Genomic DNA, 26,003 nt, shown 5'->3' with positions numbered 1-26,003 from the left:
AGTCACTTATTCTTATTTTATAGATATTATATAAATTCAAGTTAAGCACTGTATTGTCATCTTGATAAAGACCGCCAGGTCGAAACGTTGATCCTTATTGGCAACATTTAATACATTAATTTTCATTGGAAATCCATTGAGTCCTCTTATTTTTATTATTTGTTTATATATATATATATATATATATATATATATATATAAATATATATATATATATAATATATATATATATATATACACATACACACACATTTTACATTGTTATAGTTTATTTTTAATTAATTAATTATTATTTAATTTTTTATAATAATATATATACACAATATATATGTGTGTAATTTTACTCTAAGTGTATTTTTATATTAATATAATTGATTTAAAATATTTTTATTATATTTTGTTTTTTACATTCTTTTTTTTACTTTTAACTTTTTTTTTACTTTTTCATCAGCAGGGGGACTGCTTGTCAGTTCAGCCAGTCCCCTTGCTGGCAGCACTGTGGACACCTATTGTGGCCATGTGACCACTCTTTTAGAGCGATCACATGGCCCCTGGGGGTCCTACAGAGCAGAGGGGGGACCAATCGCTGACGGGGGAATGGCGGCGATCGGTAAGTACATGGGGAGGGAGAGGAAGGGAGGATAGAGGGCAAATTGTTATTACATTTTTTTTTTAAACTATTACTAAGTGTCTTGACCCCTTGAGGCACTCAGTCCATCCAGAGCATCAAAGCCTGCTTGATGGCTTCCGATGCTCTGCTATACACTGTCGGGTGCCACGTGCGGCAACCCCGAAGTGATCACTCTGGGGGGAGCGATCACTCGGATAACAGGCAGTGCAGGGGTATTGTACGATGCCTCGATATCGAGGCATCGTGGAATACCCTTAGAGTGGCTGGAAGCAATCACAATCGCTTCCAGTGCTCAATTTGGCCACGGACGTACAAGGTACGTCAGTGGTTGTTAACGAACGTTTTTTGGTTGACGTAACCTGTACGTCCGCGGTCACTAAGAGGTTAAACAGCATTTTTTTATTTTAAAGTTGATTTATTAACATAGTTCTAAAAATAAATAACAATTCTAGCTTATAGTCATTGGAACAGACATTGATCAGCCACAACATTAAAACCACCTGCGTAATATCATTTAAGTCCCCCCCTGTGCTTCCAAAACAGCTCTGATGCATTGAGGCATGGACTCCACAAGACCTTTGAATATGTTCTGTGGTATTTTGCACCAGTACATTAGCAGCAGATCGTTAAGCCTTGCAAGTTGTGACGTCAGGCCTACATGGATCAGATTTGTTGTTGCAGCACACCCCATAGATGCTTAATTAGGTTAAGATTGGGTTGAGCTCTGAGGAATTTGGAAGCCAAGACAACACCTTGAACTCTTTACCATGTTCCTCAAACCATTCCTGAAATTGTATGGCATTGTTGCAGGGTGCATTATCCTGATGGAAGCGGCCACTGCCATCAGAGAACACCATTGCCATGAATGGGTGTTCATGGTCTGCAACAATCTCTAGGTAGGTGGTATGTTTTAAAGTAACATTCACATGAATGCCAGGATCGAAAGTTAGTTTCTAACTATAGTGCATCTTGCTGCCATCTCATTCCCAGGTAGACATGCACACACCAACTCATATCCCTGATCTTAAAGAAAATATAATTCTTCACACCAGGCAACCTTCTTTCAGAAATCTCAATGTATCCTTCCTGGTAAAATATTTTATAAATTAATAAATATATGCAACAAACTGTGATGCATTAGGTGTGTTCTCAATTTGAGCTACAGTAGCTCTTCTGTGTGAGCTGTTGCTTTCCACATGCATCAACTGCATCAATGAGCCCCCATGACCAATGGGGCGACATGACCCTGACTCTGGTTCACCAGTTATACTCCCTTCAACCACTTTTGGTAGATACTAACCACATACCCACAAGTCTTGCTGTTTTAAAGATGCTCTGACCCAGTTGTCTAGCCATAACTATTTGGCCCTTGTCAAAGTCACTCAAATCTTTTCACTTGCCCATTTTGTCTGCTCCCAATACATGAAATTCAAGAACTGACTGTTTGCTTGCTGCCTTACATATCCCACCATTGAGAGGTACCATAGTAACAATATAATCAATGTTATTTGCTTCAACTGTCAGTAGTTCAATGTTGTGGCTGCTTCTTGTATATATATCCTGGTCTTACACACTCCTATGTAGACATGGACAGTTGTTTTTCAAAACATTAGACATTGGATGGCCTTGATTGAGCAGATGCATATAGGTGCAAATGTCTGAATATAGTGGTGAAACAATGCCAACTCTCCATCCCTTGTCCAATATTAAGCTTGTTATATCCAACAGTATTTGTCTTGCTGAAGTGAAGGGCATGTGGAAAATCTTAATTTTACTGACTTTCCTTATTAAAGTAAGTGGCAATACTTGACTACTGATCAGTGTAGCTTGATGATTTATGCAATGCATATTACCTCAAAGGGCTGGGCACGTGTACCAAACATACCCCAAAGTTTCAGCACAATTACTAATGCCTTTCTCAAGGGTCAATACAACATTTCGGTACAATTACTGGTCACTTTTCTCAAGGAACAGTACAATGTTTGGCACAATTACTTGTGCCTTTCTCAAGGGTCAATCCAATGTTTAAGCACAATTAATAGTGCCTTTCTCAAGGGTTAATCCCTTGAGAAAGACACTAGTAATTGTGCCGAAACATTGGTGTATGCTTGATACACGTGTCCAGTCCTTTGAGTTAATATGCAAGTGAGATTCTTTGCCTTTGTGATATAAGTGTGTGCTATATAGCCTCTATCACTGTTTTGTAGGATTACAATATTGTTATTATTGTTATTTATTTTAGTCTTGTTTATTTTGTGTATGTAATAAAGCGATTTGGCTTATTAACTAAGGTGCGCATCTTTTGTATATAGCTACATCTTGTTTTGCATAAAGGGATGCTTCTTTAAGATAGCACTTGTATTTGCTTTGTAAATCACAGCCGTTTTCCAATTGATTTGTTATTTTTAAAATTGAGGACAATATATTTATGGACAAGCTAATGACAATTATGCATCTCAGCAGTATTTAATAAAGTTTGGACTCCGTGGTTGGAATATGACTCAATATCATGAGGCATTATTGCTTCTTTTCCCCTTGCCCCCACTTCCTTCTTCTTTGCTTTACTTTTTCTTCCTTCTCTTTATTTTTATTCTTGCTTGCCTGCAATCTTTTCATTTTACGTTATCCTAAGTATTACGTTATAGTTTCTTATATATGCTGACATGATACCTGGCATTCGTGCAAGTTTGCACAAAGCTTTTTTTTTTTTTTACCCTGCATTGTGCTCTATAAGCTTTTTCAACCATCCAGTTGCACTTGTTTTTGCATGTGTTACACTTTTCCTTTTGCATGCTTGCCATTCTTTCTTCATACAATTGAACATAAAACAATAAGTAAGAGAGGGTACAGCCATAAATGGGCACACTTCCTTATGTGCAGTCTGTGGTACCTGTGAAAAATTATACATGATGCAGAAATGTAACTCTGATTTTACCAATTTAGTTAATTTTTGATACCACAACACAGATGTCTTGGAGCAGTGATACTGGTAGAACAGAACATACCGTGTCTAAGGTTCAGGAATAATTTCTAAGATTGTTTGAGTTTTGTGTCTAACTCAATGCAATACAATATCAGATTACAAATACAAATTCCAAAATTCTCATTAGTTTAACAATCATACACATCTATTACTAAAATGGGCCGTGCACACAGCCCACAGAGAGGATGGAATTTAAATAGATTTATATTCCATTAACCAGTGGCTATATTTGGTACTGGAAGCTAAAAGGTATAAACTGCTAGTTCATTTTTTCTAAACACATCAGGTCAGCTGTCATCTGTCCCTTCTTCTCTTTCCTCCCTTTTCCAGGCTAGATTAAATGATAACTCTGAACAAATCAAAAGAAACTCTGAGATAATGGGAATACCATTGTGCCATTTGTTAAAATGGATAAGGAGCCCTTACTATGTCTACCAAAAACTTTCTTTCAACATCATTCTGCAGAAAACAACCATTTTAAACCTTTAGCAGCCTATACATTTGTAACAGGAACACAGAGCTTGATCCAAGGTGTAGGTTCCAGACCCGAATCCCATTATTTCTGTCACCAGGGACCTCCACACAGAATTTTCAAAAAACATTTTCCTTAGAGCTGCCTGACTAGTATCCTTATTGCCATCTAATTTTCATACCAAAACATTAATATAGGCTTCACAACCATAATACAGTTACGATATTGAGAGTTAAATAGCTCCTTCCCTATCTCTCTGTCAAACATGACACAGCATAATGCAGATAAGGAAAAATACTTTCAGGATAAAAAAATATTTTTTTGAGATTTTAAAAAAAACCCAACAACCTATAGCATAAAGGAACACTAAAGTCAACAGAACAACTACAGCTTGATGTAGTTGTTCTGGTGTGTATAGGATGTCCCTGCAGGCTTTTTAATGTAAACACTGCCTTTTCAGAGTGAGTAGAATCTTTTTTTTCTTAAGTCCTAAAGCTCAAAACTCTGCCATTTAGGAGTTTAATCACGTTTGTTTCTGTTTATGCAGCTTTAGCCACACTGCAGTCTCCCCTGGCTGTGACTCGCATAGCCTGCATTAAATAAAAAATGGTTTCATTTTCAATCAGATGTTAACTTATTTTATAAGTTTGTATCTCCTCCTCTGTAAATTAAACTATTTTTTTTGTATATCACATAAGAAAAAGCAATATATTTTATCTATGTAAATTGAACTTTAATCACACACAGGAGGCTTCTGCATGGTCTAGCAGGTTATTAACAGAACAGGAGATTAGAAATATGATATTAAACACAATTTGTAATAAAGGAAGTATAAACACTTTACAGGAAGAGTTTAGGAAGGCTGTGCAGGTCAGATGCAGGGAGGTGTGACTAGGGCTGCATAAACAAAATGATTCAACTCCTAAATGGCAGAGAATTGAACAGTGAGACCACAGGGGCATGCTCTGTATCTTAATTAAGCTAAAGTTGTTTTAGTGACTACAGTGTACCTTTAACAAATGAAGCAGAACATGGTATATATATATATATATATATATATATATATATATATATATATATATATATATATATAAAACAAGACATTAGATATATTAGATATTCAGATTATAATATAAAAACAGGAAAACCAATGTTTATCCATTTAAGACAAGTACACATAAGAGGGGGGAATTACCTGGAGTGATGAAGTTCAGCAGAGTAAGAGCCACAAATTGGTTAGGAATATATTCTCCATAGGACAAATGAACCTAGGTCTTAGCAGGTATTGAGGAGAGTGCATCAGGTGCAGGAGCAGTTTATTTTTTTAAACTATTATCTTAATGTCAGCTGACCGCTTTGAGAAATAGATGAATGGGGTCATTCATACTTTACAGGGAGAGCTGCTTCTCCACTGCCCCCAAGTGGAAAAATCATATTTCAGTGTGCTGGACTTCATGTGCCTGAGCTGGACTTTATGTGCCCCGGCTAGCAAGGCCTTAGGTTCAACTTGAATTTTAGGCCCCCACTGATATCCGTAATAAAAAACCAAAAAAGGACAAAAAATATTCAAATAAACTGGCCAATGTTCCCAGTATCTAGTGATGGGGACTCCTTTCTGTTTTTCATCTGCATGTGGCACAGTTTCCAACCAGTTGTTGCCGGTATATCACTCTGCACAAACTGACTAGACTCTCAGACCACCCTGCAGGGCTGCCATGATAACACTTATGGAAGCTTACAAATAGCTGAGCCCCCAACAACCCACACATATTCAAACATATGTTTCCAGACACATAGATACACATTTACACATACATATACATTTCAGACACACGTCCATTCCAGGGTCCCTTGTGGACCGCAAAGCATGGCCAATTCCCTTAACAGATTATGCTTACAGGCAACCTCTCCCTCTCTCCGCTTAGCTCCATCCCCCTTTTCTCCCCCTAGGAGACATTTTCTTCTCTCCTCTCCATCCACCTCTTACCCCTCCATCCCCCTTTCACCCTTCAGCTGCATCTCGCTCTCTACTCCCAACTTTATCTCCCTTCTGGCTCCATCCTCCCAGCCCAGCTCCATCTCACTCTCATTCCTCACCTCTGTCTGCCTCTCTACCACCCAGCTCCATCTCAGTCTCTCCCATCCAACACCATCTCCTGCTCTTTCCTCAGCTCCATCTTCCTCTTTCCCCCAGGTTCAACAATCCCTTTTCCCTCCGAGCCCCATCTCTACCTCCCCACCCAGCCTCATCTCCCTCTCTCCTCAAATCTCCATTTCCCTCTCTCCTCCCATTCCCATTTCTTTCTCTCCCCCAGCACAATAAATTGTTAGGCCACTTACCCTGGTGGACCAGTAGTACTAACTACTAGGAGCTGCATCCCCTTGTCATGCGAGTAGTGACTGGCTGCTTTTGCAACTCCTAATAGTGTGCAGCTAACTGGTGGTGAGCCTCTGCTGCCTGCTGGCCCTGCTCTCAAGTTAGGTGAGGTAGGCAGTCGCAAGGCTCCAGTGAGAGTGAGGCCTTAGGCGACCTCCTAATTAGAGCGATGCTTTATGCAGTGCTTGTGTAACTAGAACTCAATAACACAAAGGTTATATGACATGTTAATAGATTGCAGGCAGGGAAGCTCAATAGTTCCCTCTGCTCAGCCCTGAGCATCTTCACTTCATCGAGGGAGTGTTGTGGTCAGCTCCCTTGAGATATGAATGTGTGTTTTAGAATTGCTCCCCTACTTTTGTCCCTGATCCCCATATGTGCCCCCCAAAAATATGAATGCTGGAGACACCACTGGGTACGGGAGATTCTGCCACAAGGATAATTGGTATCAGCACAATCTGGTTCTTAAAGACCCTATACCAGCATGGAATGTTTTGCTTGCCAAGTATCCGTCACTTTATAGAGCCATGCAATTGTTAAAAAAAAGAAATGGAAATTCCATTTTGGAAAGGATCCTTAACGATATTACTGTTAGGCTGGGTGTCATTGGCTGTAAGATTTAGGATGTTAAAAATATGTATGGAATCAAGTATAGTACTATTAATTTATTAGGTTTTAAAATATATATTCCTAGAGTTTCAGTCAAGAGACATCATTAACCAAAAAGTGCAAAATAAATATTCCTCAGGCTCTGTATCATTTATGTTGAAAAATCCTTGGATCACCAGCAGATGTCGTTTTTTTAGTTCAAGTTCATGAATTTTTAGTTCATGAATTAAAAAGTAATGATAACATTATTGTCAAAGAAAGGATTTTCTTGAAATATTTTGCAATAGTACTTTGATGTCATTTTATTGCAGTTTGTATAAGTGACATTACTTCATGTAAGGTTAATTTAACCACTACAGCATACAAAGGGGGGTATTCACTTAAAGGGACACTCCACCCGAGAAATATAATATATTTAAAAATCACTGTTTAGTAGTTATACACCAAATGAAAACTTGCATTAATTTAATTGTTTTTTTTTTTTTTTTTTTTTTAATGGGGATATATCTAAAATCAGTTTGCAAAACCTGCAGTTCTCTTGTCTGCTGCTCTTGCAAACTCTCCCCTTCTAACCCCACCCAGAATTTCTGTGACTGTCCAATTACAGACTTACCAATACAACTATATGTGAAGTCTTTGTAAGTCAGATGCTCTGTGCAATTGCTGTCTCTTGAGGTCACCTGCATTGAGGTAACGGAACCAGGAAGTAACATTATCACTGTCTGCATGCAAAAAACTGCATTTTATTTTCACTGGCACTACACAAAATATTTTTTGGGTTTTACACATATCAGCATTGCACAAAATTATCATTACTTTGACGCATACAATACTACTTTGAAATTACATATAACTACAATATTGCATTAATATTCTTGTGGTAAAACAATTTATCACTCATCTGACTCAGTTTCACTACATTAAAATGTATTCTTGAATTTGCACGTATTGGCATTCTATAAATATACATTCACACTGATTCACATGCATTCATAAGAAACACTATAGGCAACAAAAATATTACCCAACATTATATAAAAATTATATTTAATATTTATCTAATACATACATATTGGCCTTCAGAGGGCAGAGGACCTAGTTTCGCCCGGGGGCCCAAATGGCTTTCAGTCCATCCCTGTGCTCCTCTCTGCTACACTCTCCCCCTTCTCTTATCTCATGCCTTGCACTCATTTTTCTACTCTCTCACTCCTACCCACAATCAATCTCATCCTAGACCCCATGCATACAGAACCTATTCACACCTAAACTTTCTCTCCTCCTTCTTCTAGCAGCTGGTAATGTCTCCCCCAATCCAGGGCCCTTCACCTTCTCTACACACACTAAGAAAACCAGAAACCCCACAAACCTCATCACAATACCCTGCCCTTAACCCTCACTTACCAACATTCAGTGTGTACTCTGGAACGCTCGTCTGCAGCACGACTTTTTCATCTCAAACTCACTCGCACTACTTGGACTTACTGATAGGCTACTCCTGCCTCAACTGTCTAGGAGTGTGAGAGAATTGTAGCCCACCAAAACATAAAGAGGCAGGGGTAAGCTGCCCCCCATGCCTCACTTCCCTGATCTATAGGCTGCCCCCCATACCTTACTTCCCTGATCTATAGGCTGCCCCCCATGCCTAACTTCCCTGATCTATAAGCTGCCCCCATGCCTCACTTCCCTGATCAATAGGCTCCCCCTCCATGCCTCACTTCCCTGATATATAGGCTGCACCCCATGCCTAACTTCCCTGATCTATAGGCTGCCCCCTATGCCTAACTTCCCTGATCTATAGGCTATCTATCCTCCTCCCCCCCTCCCCCCCCCCATCCTCACCTGATCTGTAGGCTGTCTCTTCAGTCTAGGAGTTGCTTGCTGCACTCTGTGCTGCTCCCCCACGGATTCAGTCAGGAGAGAGAAGCAGGGATAAGATGTAGCTTCCTATCCCTGTCTCTCTCCATACAGACACCGGTATTGCACTGTATTTTCAATCTCACACGAAAAATAGCAGAACAAGCTGAAAAATCCATGCATCCATGCTGAAGACTTTCAACCTTTGCTTACATGTCAGTGTTGTGGTTGTATTCATCCCCATTATAAAGTTTGTGAGGTGAACTCATCATTGTGGGTTATTGCATGTTAGTTGTAAAATGTAGGTCCAATCATCCTAATTTGGAAAAAATGCCAGCTCAGCTACATTGCCTAAGATGGGTAAACTCCTTTTACAATTTTCCATAATTCCTGTGAATAAACATAACTTTTTTTCCATTCTGTAGAAATTTGGGGGAGTAGCAAAACAAATATACGGCAAAGCATCCATACCACTTCTGCTAATCAAAACCCATCCATTTACATGCTTTACTGATGTGAGTTGGAAATAAGCTCTCGAGTTGTGTGTTTGCATTGGCACAATTTTATATCACTCTGCAAACTCACATCAAGAAATGCCAACTACTGCTGCAATGAACAAACAAACAGAAACATACTTGGTTGCAGAAAGCATTTACAGATCTAAAGGGCACCTGGCAGGGTGAGATGCTAGCTGGACATACAACTTGCAGCTACACATTGCTCAATCTGTGTTTCTCTGTGATATTGAAGATAGTATACATATTATTATATCATAGTGAAACATGGATGTTTGACATATAACCCTGCTCATATTTTGAAGGGAAAGTGTAATGACTTATTCCCTAAACAAAATATTCTTAGTCATTGCAGGATGCATTCTGAATAACTCCAAGAGCTATCTGTAGCTTCACATACGGAAAATGTCAAGTGCTGCTCAACATCTTTATTTATATTTCTAGACATATGCATTGTAATATTTTACTATTGATGTTTGTTGTGTGGATTTACTTTGCTATATGAGAAGTTTAATATATGATGATATTATGCTCATGTCCTGAGGAAGCCGGGGAGACCGGAGAAACGTGTTGACATCATTAAAGGGGTGGAGACTACAGGAGTTCAGGAAAAAACACGCTGATACCGGTCGTACTGCACTGAAGCCAGGATAATTCATTCCGGATGTTACAGCTACCTAGAACAAGTGTCTCCAGCTCCAACACCTGATATATCTTGACAAAGCTGGGCAGTGAGTAACGGCGTATGCCAAGCCTACTCACCACTTTCTCTTGCAAGAGACAGTTTGTTCACTTTTTTAAAATCACAGAATTTTTTATACATTTGTTTGCACTTTGTAATCACAATTGAGCTTTTTCACTATCAACTTGATTTCCCAAGCCTAATAATCTGGGTATATTTATGGGAATCTTGGTATATTAATACATGATGTTAAAGCACTTCTTTATTTAAAGCAATCAGCACTATTATGTGTATTTACACATTTTCTCCATTTGCGCTATGAGATATGTTATCCTGAGGCCATCTACTGACTACTGAGTATTACTACAACATTTTGTAATTTCTCACAATATATACTTGGTCCTGGGCCTATCACCTAAACGATCATTTTGCAATACACTGCTCCACTCAAATTTACATTTCTTACTTTTGCTTATGCTCAATGCTGTAGCACAGTAAATTTGGAGACTTATTATTATCTGACCATGGCTTAGGGACTCTTTACCACTTCACCACTGAAACGTGTGGACTTTTGACTATATGAATCGATATCTTCCAGCCCTTGATCAATTGGAAGATTGTCTAGTAATTGTGAAAAAAAGTTATTGTCAGTTTATGTATTTATTGCCATGCCATGTACCAGAGGACGCATATTCAGCTCCTGCCCGAACTTTCATTAACCCTATTTTACATCTTTAAAACCCTTTCATTACTCTTCCAGTTAATGAAACTTAAGTTACCCCTTTTTTTTCTAAATTCAGACAAGTCACCACTCGTTCTTAGTGTTTCTTTTTTTTTTTTTTTACAGCTGGGAGGAAGTGATCTTCTGTCACTTCCTCCCAGTGGGTGCCGCACAAGAGGAAAGTTAAGAATCATTGGACTCCAGGTATGGAGATGAGGAGAGAATTGAGTAGGGAGAATGGACATGAAAAAGAGGGATTGACATGGAAAGGTGGGTGGATATGCAAAGGTGGGGAATGGACAAGGAAATGGGAGGAAATAGGGAATGAACATGAAAATGGGGTTAGTGAATATCATCTTCATACAGTGTTTATAGTACTGTCCTGTACCTGTGGACAGAAATATGTAGGGAAAACCTTTAGGGCATTTAAAGACAGGATCATGGAGCATGTCAGGTCTCCAAGAAATCGCCTCGAGACTCCTATCTCGAGACACCTGAAGGAACATCACCAGGGGGATTCTAATAACTTGAGGTTTTGTGGTCTAGAGTTGGTCAAAAGGACCCCTAGACGGGGAGATTTTGACAAAATTCTAAGGCAGAGAGAGTCCAGATGGATTTACGAACTAAAGACACTTCAACCTGCAGGTTTGAATGAGGGGTTTTCTTTTGCCCCGTTTATTTAACAACCTTCAGGTCGACCCTCTGCTTCATATACACGTACACACTAGGTGTGTGTGTATATATAGGTATACATACACCTTACCTATATATATATATATATATATATATATATATATCCACCCTGCCTACATACTCCCTCCATGCATGTATATATATATGTGTATACGTTCCCTTGTCACATATATGGATCTGTAAATACATTTTGTCACAGTTATGTATATACACTCACCACTAATACATATACTCTAATATATGTGTGTATACATACACACATTTTTTGTGGTTGCATTACTATGTCCCCTTTAATTTAATTTAATTCACTTTATTTTCTTATGGTTTACTAGCATCGTTTATTTTCTCCTTTTTTCTTTTGATCCAGCCTTTCTTGAGATAATCTATCATGAAATCATTCTCTTTAGTCTCTATATACCACACATTTGTACTTGGATTGGACTATTTATTGATTTATTATCCCTCTCCCTTGCTCTGCAGTATGACTTTCTTCTTATATGGCTCTAGAGTTTTAGCCATTGGTTTGTTGCACACCGGCCAAATCCTTTTCGGCTGTCTGCTATAGAAGTGAGAAACAATTATATGAAACTCACTTCTTATAGCTAAGTCTTTTACGCATGGGCATCAAGTGGTTGATGGACGTGCTTATTAACAAGGCGCCTCTGGACATGCGCTCTTAATATTAATCTGGTTCAAATAACTAAGTTCTTGCGCATGCGCGATCGCCGATATGCAGACATGCGCACTTGAATCTCTTCTTCTGACATGCGCACGAACGATACTGGTTTGCCGGATATACGCGCAGCCCGTAGGACATGCGCAGTCCTTCCTACCCCTCCCCACTGAGAGGAACTAGTCATGTGGCCGTCAGTGACCAATCATGTCGGATGGGAGGTACGAGGAGATATTTAAATTGACTGCTGGGGGGGAACCTAAGTGCGGTTTATTTTCACTCTACTCCTAATTATTTTGTGCCCTTGAGAAAGGCGGTTTGGACCGCCGAAACGCGCGTTGGGCTGCCCATGGGTTGCCATGGTGATTTATACTTTGAACTGACATTACCTATTAGCAGGATACTATACTTTTCTATTTAGGAGCCGTTTTGAGACTCTGGAACTCTATAAAAGGGAAGCTGGGCTACATTTTTTGGTTTAACTGTGGTTTGATATTACCTGTATATATTACTTCTATCAGGTCTACTTGGTTATCTCCACTTTATTTTCACTCTTATGTTATGCCCTCCTCTATCCTTTCGATTTCTGCATTTTAAGTGTTAATCCTGTGGGGCTTGGTGCCTGCTACATTTAAGCTACATTGCTAATTGCATCCATACTTTCCATTATTGTTACAGTTTGTTACAAACACTCGAGATTGATATTAGGATGTATAGCTGTAGCCACTTATCAGAAACCTAGCCCTATCTACTCATTTTCTTTTAGGCATTTTTTTGCCGCTTGAGTTTTTACCCTTATTTTTCCAATAAAGTTGTTTATTATTTTGTGTGAGACGCCATTTTGGGGTGGCTTGAAGGTGATTAGCCTGTTTCTAACGGGGTGGTCATATCCTTCATTTCTTTTCCCAGTGTTTATAGTAGTTGTGCAACTTTGCATAGCTTTGTCCTATACAATGGATACATTTGTATACCTTCACATGCTGCATGGACCAATTGCATTTTAATTAATTAACTAGAGAAAGAAGAGAAGGAACAAGAAAGAAGAAACAAGAGAGTTGGAGTGTAGGTTGAGAGGATCAGCTGCGCAGCTAGCGCTGCAGAAGGGGGATAGAGGAGGTGCCGAGGGTTGAGAGAGGAGAACGAGGATGTTCGATCCTTGGGACCAGTCCGTCCCTTCCAGGGTGTTTCCTGGATCTACCAATTCCTTAGTTACCCGGTTCATTAGCGGTCAAACCCCAATATATGTTCCTCCTCACCGTTGTGTGTTTTGTTTTTTTCTCTCATTGGTTTTTTAGCTCCCTGTCTTGTGTGTACGTGTCCCATATAATTTTTTCTTTCGCCAAGATAGGTTTAGGTCCAAACTGGTGTTGGTGCATGGCTTCATATGTCCAATTGAGCGTGATTTGGTTTCGTGAGTGTGTGAGATCAGGAGGTTCTTTGGATTTCCAGTGTCATGCAATAAGAAGGTTCGCTGAGGTAACTGTGTGGTATGTGAGTGCTAGGTGGGTTTTGGGTAGCCGTTCGGGGAACATATATAGCAGACACATTTCTGGTTTGAAGGCTATTGGGAACTGAAGTATGTCCGACAGGAGTTTTGTTACCTGGATCCAGAAGGGTATAAGAGTGGGGCACGTCCACCAGATGTGGAACATTGATCACTCTCTTGTTCACAGCGCCAACATGTATTTGTGGAGTTTGGCCATATCTTATGTAACTTCTCTGGTACTAGGTACCATCGGTATAATATTTTTCTTTGGATTTCTATGTGTTGGGCACAGGAGGTGAGACTTTATGTATCGTGTATGCTCTTTTCCATTGAATCGGGCTGAACTCACTTCCTATGTCTCTGCTACATGCCTCTTTGTATGGCTCGTGTGGTGGTGTTTGGCTGTGTAATTGAAAGAGGGGTTTCTGGGTGGGCTTGCATGACAGGCATACCTTTTCGAACTCCGAGACAGTGTCTTTAGCTGCCTGAATGGAGAACTGTCTTTTTCTAATTGTTTCTCTGGCTGACTGTAAGCTAAATATTGTAGAAACATGATGTGTTGTGTCATGGATATTTTGCCTTTAACATTGGTGCTGTTGTACTTTTATGGTACTTAGTCTTGTAATTTAAAAGAAATGTAGTAGTTTCGAGTTCTATGCTTTTAAGTTCAATTTATATATCTGTTTTTAAAAATTGGAATAGGCAATTTTTTTTTTGGGGGGGGGGGGGGGGGGATGCAAGTAGCAGGTCTTGCCTAGGGTGAAACATAGTCTAGCACTGGCCTTGCCTGTGTTAAAAGAATACAGATCTAGATCAAATGTGAAAGTTTTATTAACTAAAAATGACATCATGTCAGTCCAGCCCTGTTAACTTCAACATTGCAACAATCAATCTCAGTTTAGAAAGATGCGTTAAGTATAATGCTAGGGGTCGATGAGGTTGGCTGTGGATACAGTCCTATTATGGGGGTTTAAACATTGTACAGTTAAAGTAGACATTTTTTTTTTCAAGGTTATATTGTAGCATAAAATACTGTTGTTCCTAGTCAGAATTGATAAGTGCAAGGTTACTTTACAATATACAGAATTGTTTTCCTTAATAACAATAAAATGAAAAAAAAATGCAAAAAAGTGGACATTAATGTCATTTGTTGATAACATTTCAATATCGAATTTACTTAATTTCAACAAACAAAGGGGTTAGAGTAGTGCCAAGTGGTTGTGATAGACATTCTTTATAATGAACTAGTTTGTATTGAGTGTTTTCACCCTAATCTGGAAGAGCACTGAAAGGTGTTGGGAATTAAGGTTACCACTAGTTTGATTTGTAAGATATTTGCATTCCTTTTCATTGCTACATAAAATTTAGTTTGCCAGAAAAAAAAAATGTTTATTGTAACAGTAAAATATCTTTGCAAAATAATTTATTGCTGTTTAAAGTTTGTGGATTACAGCAGGATATTTTACATCTTTAAAAGTTAACAAAACTATTGCTTTTCAGTTGTGCTAAATTCTTTTTAACACAAATGATGTTATTTAGCATGCAGCTAAGAAAAGATTCAAAGAGTTGATTGATTTTTTACTTACAATCCCATAAACTTTTCATTTTTTAATAATTCCCCTTCCCAGGGTGCCAAAACTAGAACAGAATGTTCATTTTGTACCTATTGCAGAATATCAATAATGCTGTGATTTCAGCCCAAGTTATAAAGCTCTCTCCCACGTGCATAGAGAAAAGGCTGCTCTGGGGTTCTTAGATAAGCCAAGAAACTCTTTGCAATATGGTGAGACGAGTACATTGAGGGCCCTTTTGTTTACCAGCAAACAAATGTAAGATTTTAAATTGCATTTCTTATTCTATAAAACAAAACAAGTGTCAGTGATGTAAAATATTGCACTGAAAATCCATGTGTTGATCTATTGTACATCAATAAATATAATGCTTCAATGTCACATTCTCATGTAAAGGGCAGTCCATAAGTATTTGTACAGTGACACATGCTTTGTTGATTTTGTTCGGTACTCCAGGACACTGGGTTTTAAATGCAACACTAACTAGTGTTATAAAGCACAGTCCATCAGCTTTAATTTAAATGTTTTCATAATCAAACTGTTGACTTTTAAGGACACCCACACTTATCTCAGTAGACATTGAAGTTATGTATGTATAAATTCGACATGCAGACATAAATCCTATTCAGTGCATATATAAACTGTACAGAAATTACAAAGGTACTATTAAACATTGCAAAATATGGGTGCAATATCAAAGTGAAAAAAAAAATATCATGGGAAATAATAGCTAAGTATTACTCAGTATTCAATACATGGGTGGCTAAGCTACCAAACAGCATCCTTTCGGGAGTTTCCTTCCTTCCTTGAGTGCAGATGAGTTAGCCACAGTAATTGTACTTTACATTAATTAATAACATGATAATTTGTGTCAGTGTGACTGGGTCATTAATGTTCAGGCCAGGCAATATCCTTAAAATCGAGAGAGAGAGAGAGAGAGAGAGAGAGAGAGAGAGAGAGAGAGAGAGACGCACACACACTCTCTCACTCCATCTCTTTCCTAATCAACAGACCTTGACATAATATTAACCCCTTAAGGACACATGACGTGTGTGACACGTCATGATTCCCTTTTATTCCAGAAGTTTGGTCCTTAAGGGGTTAATAATAATAGTGGGCACCCACACATGCAACACAAATATCTCAACTAGTAGACATTATAGTCTAAATTAGAAGTGCAGGAATAGACTATAACCAATTCATGACGTGGCAGGCGGGCATTCCCTCTAATGACCATTGGAGTAATTAAATAACCTCCGTTTGTTTAAATATACATAGGGATTTTGGAAAGAGCGCAGGTAACTTTTTTTTTTTCTTTGGTTTTTACTGTATGTATTGGGGCTGATGTCTACTATGGTCGTTGCTGCCGCCAAAGAGTAGTGGGAGTTTGAGCGCAGGTTTTTTGTTTTTATTTATAACTGGCGAATAGTTCCTGGCGAACATAGCATGTTCGCGTTCGCCACCGCGGGCGAACACATGCGATGTTCGGTCCGCCCCCTATTCTTTATCATTGAGTAAACTTTGATCCTGTACCTCACAGTCAGCAGACACATTCCAGCCAATCAGCAGCACACCCTCCCTAGCAGACCCTCCCACCTACTGGACAGCATCCATTTTAGATTAATTCGGAAGCTGCAACCATTTTTTATTTCAATTTATTATATATTTTTTTAATTTTTTTAGTGCATATAAATGTTACAAGCAGATACTCCCCCCAGACACTGACACAGAGCAGAATAGGGACTGTTCCCCCTACATAGGGTCACTTGGCAGATATTGATTGACACCTATCCTAAGGATACCTGATACACACTGACACGGAGCCCTCCATGGGTGAAGATTGATTTTTTTTTTGCGCTCGTTTTCTTTTTTTAAATTGCGTCGGTTCTTATGGCTTTTTATTTGGCCTTTTTTGGGGCTGAAAAAATAAGATTTTAGAAAAAAGAAGACCTCAAATAGTAAGCTGAATTTTTCTTTACAGGTTAGTTATTTTATTCCCCCTTCACTATTTTTTAGGGTGAGGGGGGTAGGCGTGGGGATCCCTAGTCACCTTTTATTGGGGGGGAATTTTTATTTAGGGCCCCCACCCACCACTAAGGGGTGGGGGCTGGGGGGGACAGTAGGTCCCCCCTTATTGTTTTTTTAGGGCCCCCACCCACCACTCAGAGGTGGGAGCCAGGGGGGAGGACAGTAGGTCCTCCCTATTGTGATTTATGGCCCCCACCCACCGTGCAGGGGTGGGGGCCGGGGGGAGGACAGTAGGTCCCCCCCTCATTATTTTTATGGCCTCCACCCACCACGCAGGGGTGGGGGAGGGGGGGAGGACAGTAGGCCCCCCCCAGTGTGTATCAGGGTCCCTGAGGACAGGTGATTGACACCTATCCTAAGGATCCCTGATACACACTGACACAGAGCAGAATAGAGACTGTTCCCCCTACATAGGGTCACTTGGCAGATATGGATTGACACCTATCCTAAGGATCCCTGGGGTATATATGTACTCCCTCCAGACACTCTGTGTTACTGCAGATATTCCCTCCAGACACCCTGTGTTACTGCAGATACTCCCCCCAGACACTCTGTATTACTGCAGATACTCCCTCCAGACACTCTGTGTTACTGCAGATACTCCCTCCAGACACTCTGTGTTACTGCAGATACTCCCTCCAGACACTCTGTGTTACTGCAGATACTCCCTCCAGACACCCTGTGTTACTGCAGATACTCCCTCCAGACACTCTGTGTTACTGCAGATACTCCCTCCAGTCACCCTGTGTTACTGCAGATAATCCCTCCAGACACCCTGTGCTACTGCAGATACTCCCCCCAGACACCCTGTGTTACTGCAGATACTCCCTCCAGACACTCTGTGTTACTGCAGATACTCCCTCCAGACACCCTGTGTTACTGCAGATACTCCCTCCAGACACCCTGTGTTACTGCAGATACTCCCTCCAGACACTCTGTGTTACTGCAGATACTCCCTCCAGACACCCTGTGTTACTGCAGATACTCCCTCCAGACACCCTGTGTTACTGCAGATACTCCCTCCAGACACTCTGTGTTACTGCAGATACTCCCTCCAGACACTCTGTGTTACTGCAGATACTCCCTCCAGACACCCTGTGTTACTGCAGATACTCCCGCCAGTGGTGGCTCATCAAAATAAATCAGGAAAATTCCAAACCCCAAGGTTGAATACGGTGAATAGGCTACAGATGGCCACTCCCATCACCCAAGGCCGAGTTCTTCAACAGTGTTACCCCTAAATGTCAGTCATCTGCCTCTTCCTAGGAAAATGTTCAAGATGCCAATACAGTGCCTGGCTGAAAGTGATAGTAGTTGCTGCCTACAGCCTGAGACCAGATCCCATAATTCCCCAACTGGGACTGGGGTTTAGAGTTTACAGTCTGCCGATCCACTGTGGATTGTTATACTAGAAGAATGGCTGCATTAGAGGGTCGAGGGGTCTATGCTCCAGCTCTGAAATCACAGCTGCGGCATGCCACTTGCACCACTTGTGTCAGCGCCAGCAGGCAGTAGCGGTCAATGCGGCATCTATGTATTCTATGTCTATGTGGGCCCCCATCAGGGCACTATAGAGCCAGGAAAACCGCTTTGTTTTCCCGACACTATAGTGATCCTTCACGTTTTCTATGGCTACTTAACCCAATTATCTCCATGATAGAGGGGAGGGATTTTACTGTTTCTGTGGAGTGATTAACATTGTGAAAAAAGGTCCATGTGGGAGTATACCTTGCTGGAGGACCTGCATAAAAGGCTGAGCTGGGGCCACCATTAAACAGACCGTTTTGGCAAATGGACTGTTTGCGGTTGTTTGCGGTGCGTTAAACGTGGAGTTTGGTCTGTCACTGTGAAGCGGGCGTAACCCTTACACTACCTGATCGATACAACATCATACCTGATGTTTTAAAGCACGTTATTCCAAACAATTTAGGAATGTTAGGTGATTTATGCCCTTTATGGATTAAAACCAGACTCTGCATCAACTATGTAATTTTCCATGGGAGTTTTGCCATGGATCCCCCTCCGGCATGCCACAGTCCAGGTGTTAGTCCCCTTGAAACAACTTTTCCATCACTATTGTTGCCTGAAAGAGTCCCTGTGGGTTTTAAAACTCGCCTGCCCATTGAAGTCTATGGCGGTTCGCCCGTTCGCGAACATTTGCGGAAGTTCCCGTCCGCCGTTCGCGAACCGAAAATTTCGTGTTCGCGACATCACTATTTATAACCAATTCATGTATAGACAGGACATTGCAGGCATTTATAAAACCATCTCAGTATGCATACATTGATGGAAGCTTCCATGATTTGTGTTTGGCACAACTGGGATTGGGTAGCCAGTAACAAGTCATCAGTCCCTCTAATAATAAAATGCACACACGATGAGAACTGGAAAAAGACTTGAAAAAATGTCCAAGCACTTGATCTGCTTATTCAATGGATTTGGGCATTTTATCAAACAGCCTACTACTTTAAAGTATGCTGACAAGGTGATACAAACCATTTTTCTCAATGTAAAATGGTCCTTTTTGGAATGAAAATGCTTTGAATAAACCAGACAAGATAGGTGATAAATAGACTTGGAGATTTGTTTTGTTACAAACTGTAATTCATTCGAATTTGGACCGTTTGTGTGAATGTTCAAATTCCCAAACTCAAAATGTAGTTTTATCATGAACCAATGGACGAGCATGTTCATTTTGATTTGGGTTTCTGAATTATGCCCTTGGCACCAAAAATGAGATGGTTGATTGCTGGGAACAAAATATGATTGCTCACTAGGGGACAGCTCTGTAATTTTTGATTCTATTCACAAATCAAGTGAGAAGTGGCCAATAGAGGGGGAAAGGAGGATTTGTAAAAATGAAAAACATGCTTAGATCTAATATATTTAATAAATATATGATCTATAAATTATATACAGTTTATTCTACACCTAATCATTTTTTATGTTTCCTACTTTTTATCACTCAAGCTGTATACCAAGTGGTGGGAAAATAAACTAATCAGTAAACTGGAAAATATACACATAATAATAATATTTCTATTATGTATATATTTTGCAATACACTGGCTTTTTTCCAAGTGTTTTGGCTCGTCCCATTTGTTTTCTTTTTCAAATTTCTATTTTTTTTATATTTTTGGCAGAAGTGATCTAGGTGAAACAAATGTTTTCACTGTATACACGTTCAGTGATCAGTTAAAGTAAGGTTTTATACTAAGGGACTGTGATGTTGCAGAGTGACGTTGTGAGATCATTTAATATTAGAACTACAGTTTTATGGTATCGCTAACATTTACAATTACAAAAATGATTTTAGCATCAAAAATGTATATTAAGACAGCTAATTATTATCTCTACAGTGCCAGATCTCTAAATTAGGATTGTATAGATACAAATATACTTGTAAAATATTTATTTCACTTTGAAATTTTTGAGCTAATATTAAATTTTGAGCAAGATTTCAAGCACCTGCTCAGTGCTTACTACGTTCCTTTTTCCAGAACCCACATATTATTAGGCATGTGCATGGGCAAAAAATGTGGTTTGGTGCGGGACTTCGGCAAGTCGGTACTTCGGTTCGGCACTTTAGTTCAGCAATCCGAAATTCGGGACTTCGGCAATTCGGGACTTCAGCACTTCGGTTTGAGTATTCGGCACTTTGGTTCAGCAATCTGAAATTTGTGACTTCGGCAATTCCCTAACCCCACACCTAACCCCAACCCTACGCCTAACCTAACCCCCTAACCCTACCACTACCCCTAACCATACCCCTAAACTAATCCCCTACCCATAACCCCATTCCCTTCATTTTCCCTCCCTCTCCTGTTTTGCCACTTTTCAGAAATTTGAAGCACCTTGGCACTTCCAAAATTCAGCACTTCTGCAATTCTGTCCAGTTTGGCACTTCCAAAATTCGGCTCTCTGGCAGTTCGGTTCGGCACTTCCGAAATTTGGCAGCAGCATCCAAATGTCCGAATTGCTGAAATTCGGACGAATTTAAATTCGGGCTGAAACGAATTGCACATGTCTACATATTATATGAATCCTTAGTAAATGCATAAAGTGACAGAACTGTGCTATGCACATGCCCAAGCACTTTTTTTTGTACGTGTTCACAATTCTTTGGTATGCTGTTAAATTACTGAGCGTTGAAAATAGCTATAAATGGTCTATAATTTATTTATAAATATTCAGCTATTTTCCCATAAATATTTACAGTCTAATTGTCTATTCATCATAATTAAATGTTTAGTGAATATACCTTGCTGATGAAGAGACACTTGATTCAGACTTGTTCTAATAATATTTGTTACATTAGCTTTTAAGCTTAATTGTACCCATTAACAACAAATGACAACAGTGATAATTTACAAAACTCCATCTTACAATTTACATATATATAATATACAGTTGCAATAAAAAGTATGAACCCTTTGGAATGATATGGATTTCTGCACAAATTGGTCATAAAATGTGATCTGATCATCATCTAAGTCACAACAATAGACAATCACAGTCTGCTTAAACTAATAACACACAAAGAATGAAATTTTGCCATGTTTTTATTGAACACACCATGTAAACATTCACAGTGCAGGTGGAAAAGGTATGTGAACCCTTGGATTTAATAACTGGTTGAACCTCCTTTGACAGCAATAACTTCAACCAAACATTTCCTATAGTTGCAGATCAGACGTGCACAACGGTCAGGAGTAATTCTTGACCATTCCTCTTTACAGAACTGTTTCGGCAATATTCTTGGGATGTCTGGTGTGAATCGCTTTCTTGAGGTCATGCCACAGCATCTCAATCGGGTTGAGGTAAGGACTCTGACTGGGCCACTTCAGAAGGCGTATTTTCTTCTGTTTAAGCCATTCTGTTGTTGATTTACTTCTATGCTTTGGGTCATTGTCCTGTTGCAACACCCATCTTCTGTTGAGCATCAGCTGGTAGACAGATGGCCTTAAGTTCTCATGCAAAATGTCTTGATAAACTTGGGAATTCATTTTTCCTTTGATGATAGCAATCCGTCTAGGCCCTGACACAGCAAAGCAGCCCCAAACCATGATGCCCCCACCACCATACTTCACAGATGGGATGAGGTTTTGATGTTGGTGTGCTGTGCCTCTATTTTCACCACACATAGTATTGTGTGTTTCTTCCAAACAACTAAACTTTGGTTTCATCTGTGCACAGAATATTTTGCCAGTACTGCTGTGGAACATCCAGGTGCTCTTGTGTAAACTGTAAACGTGCAGCAATGTTTTGTTTGGACAGCAGTGGCTTCCTCTGTGGTATCCTCCCATGCAATCCATTCTTGTTTAGTGTTTTACGTATTGTAGATTCGCTAACAGGGATGTTGGATTCTTCTTCACCTCATTGAGCAGTCTGCACTGTGCTCTTGCAGTCATCTTTACAGGACAGCCACTCCTAGGGAGAGTAGCAGCAGTGCTGAACTTTCTCCATTTATAGACAATTTGTCTTACCGTGGACTGATGAACAGCAAGGCTTTTGGAGATTCTTTTATAACCCTTTCCAGCTTTATGCAATTCAACAATTCTTAATCGTAGGTCTTCTGAGAGCTCTTTTGTGCAAGGCATCATTCACATCAGGCAATGCTTCTTGTGAAAAGCAAACCCAGAACTGGTGTGTTTTTTTTATAGGGCAGGGCAGCTGTAACCAACACCTCCAATCTCATCTCATTGATTGGACTCCAGTTGGCTGACATCTCACTCCAATTAGCTCTTGGAGATGTCATTAGTCTAGGGGTTCACATACCTTTTCCACCTGCACTGTGAATGTTTACATGGTGTGTTCAATACAAACATGGCAACATTTCATTCTTTGTGTGTTATTAGTTTAAGCAGACTGTTATTGTCTATTGTTGTGACTTAGATGATGATCAGATCACATTTTATGACCAATTTGTGCAGAAATCCATATCATTCCAAAGGGTTCACATACGTTTTCTTGCAACTGTATATATGTCAATGTTTCAGTCCTAATTTAGACTTTCAAGATAAAAGAGTCTGACTTAGGACTGAAACATTGACCTAACTATATGGATAATAAAGATTTATTTATTTATTTTTTGTTTAAAGAAGACTGAGTGCGCTCTTAGTTGAAGGTTAAATATATATCCACACGTGCATGAATACTTAATTAATGTGTATTATAATAAAGTATTGATACAATCAGTGTATATTGAAATGTTTAAATTCCATCTGTACATTGTACTGGCAGAAATGCTAGTAAACGTATAGATTTTTTTTTTTAGCAGATTTTTAAAAAATCTCTTTAAAAATAAGTCCCTCCCTCATCTGTCAATGAATCAACATTAGGTGCTGGTACACAGGGTGCAATGTCATAGATTGACTAAAAGGCTGTTCGATTGCTCCCTGTCACTGTATTACTCACCAGGCAGGCATTTTGCATGCTTGCTGGGGGAGTTTGGGATGCACTGACTCCAGTGTGCTGGATGTGAAGCCTTCTACACAGGGGATTGCCATGTTTGGGTTAGTGTAGCCAAGCTGGGCCAATCACTTTACACTCATACAGAGCCAAACCCCATTTACAATCATACTCAGACAACTCCTCACAATCACACTCAACCAGTCACACACATCCACACAATCACACTCAGCCAACCAACATAGACCTATCAAAGCGCACACATAATTACACTCAGGTATATTACGGTGATGGAGTAAAGAGCTGCGATTAGGGTGTCCCTTATTTGATTTTTGCGCCAGGACCCTGTGGCTCCTAGCTACAAACCTGCCAGCTACCTGTCGACACAAATGATTGGATCTTAACAATGGGATATTTTGTTGTAGTAAAGTTTTAACATTATCTATTTAGGGGATGCCTGACCCATCAATGTAGGAATCTAGGACATTGAAAGTCAAATTGCAGTTACTCAGGCAATGTTTGCCATCTATATTTCACTTTAGTTCAGAAAATAGCAGCTGTTCCAGTACAAGTCATCTCTGATATATAATATAAAAAATACCATAGTGTAATGAAATGCCTTTTATCAACATTGTTTTTTTTTCATTGGAAAGCTCTGGACCGCAATCATGTTTTCCACTTCCTCTTCCAAGCTTATAGATTGCTCATAGTGTTTATGAGTTGATAGAAAACTTACAAAGTTACAAATTCTGATAGAACTGATTTTTACAGTTCTGCTATTTTGCACTATTTTGCAACACTTGTCAACTCACCGCAACTCCACATTTAGTGAATACACACTTAAATCATTTAGTGCCATGCCCTAAAAGTACTGTAAACTCTTTAAAGTTTTTTGCAATGAAAATAGCTCTCTAGCTACCATAGAGGAGTGACAATACAGTGCCCTCCATTTATATTAGAACCCTTGGTAAATATGAGAAAAGGAAGCTGAGCAAATTGTCTTTGTTGTTTAACCTATCCTTTTGTTTAAAAAATACACAAAAATACTCTGCTCGCATGGATATCAAACATGTGCAAATACAACACAGGTTTATATATAAAAAAAAGGACATTGGCACCCGTTTAGTTAATACTTTGTGCTACCTCCCTTTGCCAAGATAACAGCTCTGAGTTTTCTCCTATAATGCCTGATGAGGTTGGAGAACACATGGCAAGGGTCCCTCTTTGTACATTTAAAATGTTGGGAAGTATGCAGCTATGTAAAGCGTAATAGTTTAATTGTGTGTGCCATTGTTTTGAAGGTCTCTGTGTTGGTGCTATTGATGAAGGTCTGTGATCGTTTATAAATATAGGGGCAGGCACTGCAGTGCCCACATTGAAATGCTCCTTCTGGTAAGTATTGTTTGAGATTACTTGATGATGAAGTGGCCATAAAGTGACTAGGTACTAGGAGGTCTCACAGGTTTTTCCCTCTATGGGCCGTAATCGATTAAGAGAGAGAGTGATGACCTGTTTGAGATGTTTATCAGTAGTCAAAACTGGCCAAAGCTTCTGAAAGGTTCCCTGCATCTCATCCCATCCTGCATCATAAGTGCTGATGAATCGTATAAGGCCACTTTTCTTTACTTGAGTATTGTCTCTAATGAGGTCCTTACGTTCTGTTTGAAGAGCTCATACATAGGCACTCTTGAGCTCCATATTAGGGTATCCCTTCTCCCAAAAGGACCTCCAAAGCTCATTTGCTTTAATTTTAAAGTCCTCAAGAGATGAGCAATTGCAACGGAGTCTCAAGTATTGGCCAATGGGGACCCCAGATTTGAGTTGAATTAGGTGGAAACTGGACCACTTCCCTAAGTTATTGGGGGCTGTCTGTTTCCTAAACAAGTTGGTTTTGATCTTACCTTTAACAATTTCAAGGGACAAATCCAAAAAAACAGAGTGTAGTTCCACCAATCTCACTCGTGAAATGCAGGTTAAATGGGTTGGAATTCAGGTGCTGTACGAATTCATTGAATCTATCTGGTGTATTTAACCAAATTATAAAGATATCATCAATATATCTTTTCCAGTACAGAACCTGGTCCATATAAGGTTTAAAGCCGGGTACATCCTAATGCTCCCTCCCACCTGGCCAAATACAGGTTGACGTAGGATGACGCACAAGACGTACCCATAGCAGCCCCCTTAATATGCTGGTAACAACAGATCAAAAGATCAAAAAAATAAAGACACATTTTCACAGATGTCTTTGCTTATATTTACCAAAGGTGCCAATATTATAGAAGGGCACTGCATAT

At 39.6% G+C, this 26,003-nt stretch overlaps 1 protein-coding gene across 2 annotated transcripts in view; it reads right to left on the bottom strand.

Moving 5' to 3' along the window:
* Positions 1–26,003, bottom strand: part of GLRA1 (glycine receptor alpha 1) — a 112,278-nt gene that overhangs the window by 34,902 nt on the left and 51,373 nt on the right. The window lies entirely within an intron of this gene.

The sequence above is a fragment of the Pelobates fuscus genome, chromosome 3 (genome assembly GCF_036172605.1).
Source record: "Pelobates fuscus isolate aPelFus1 chromosome 3, aPelFus1.pri, whole genome shotgun sequence".
Lineage (NCBI taxonomy): Eukaryota > Metazoa > Chordata > Amphibia > Anura > Pelobatidae > Pelobates > Pelobates fuscus.
Note: the sequence above shows the minus strand (reverse complement) of the source record. Positions and strands in the feature narration are given on the sequence as shown.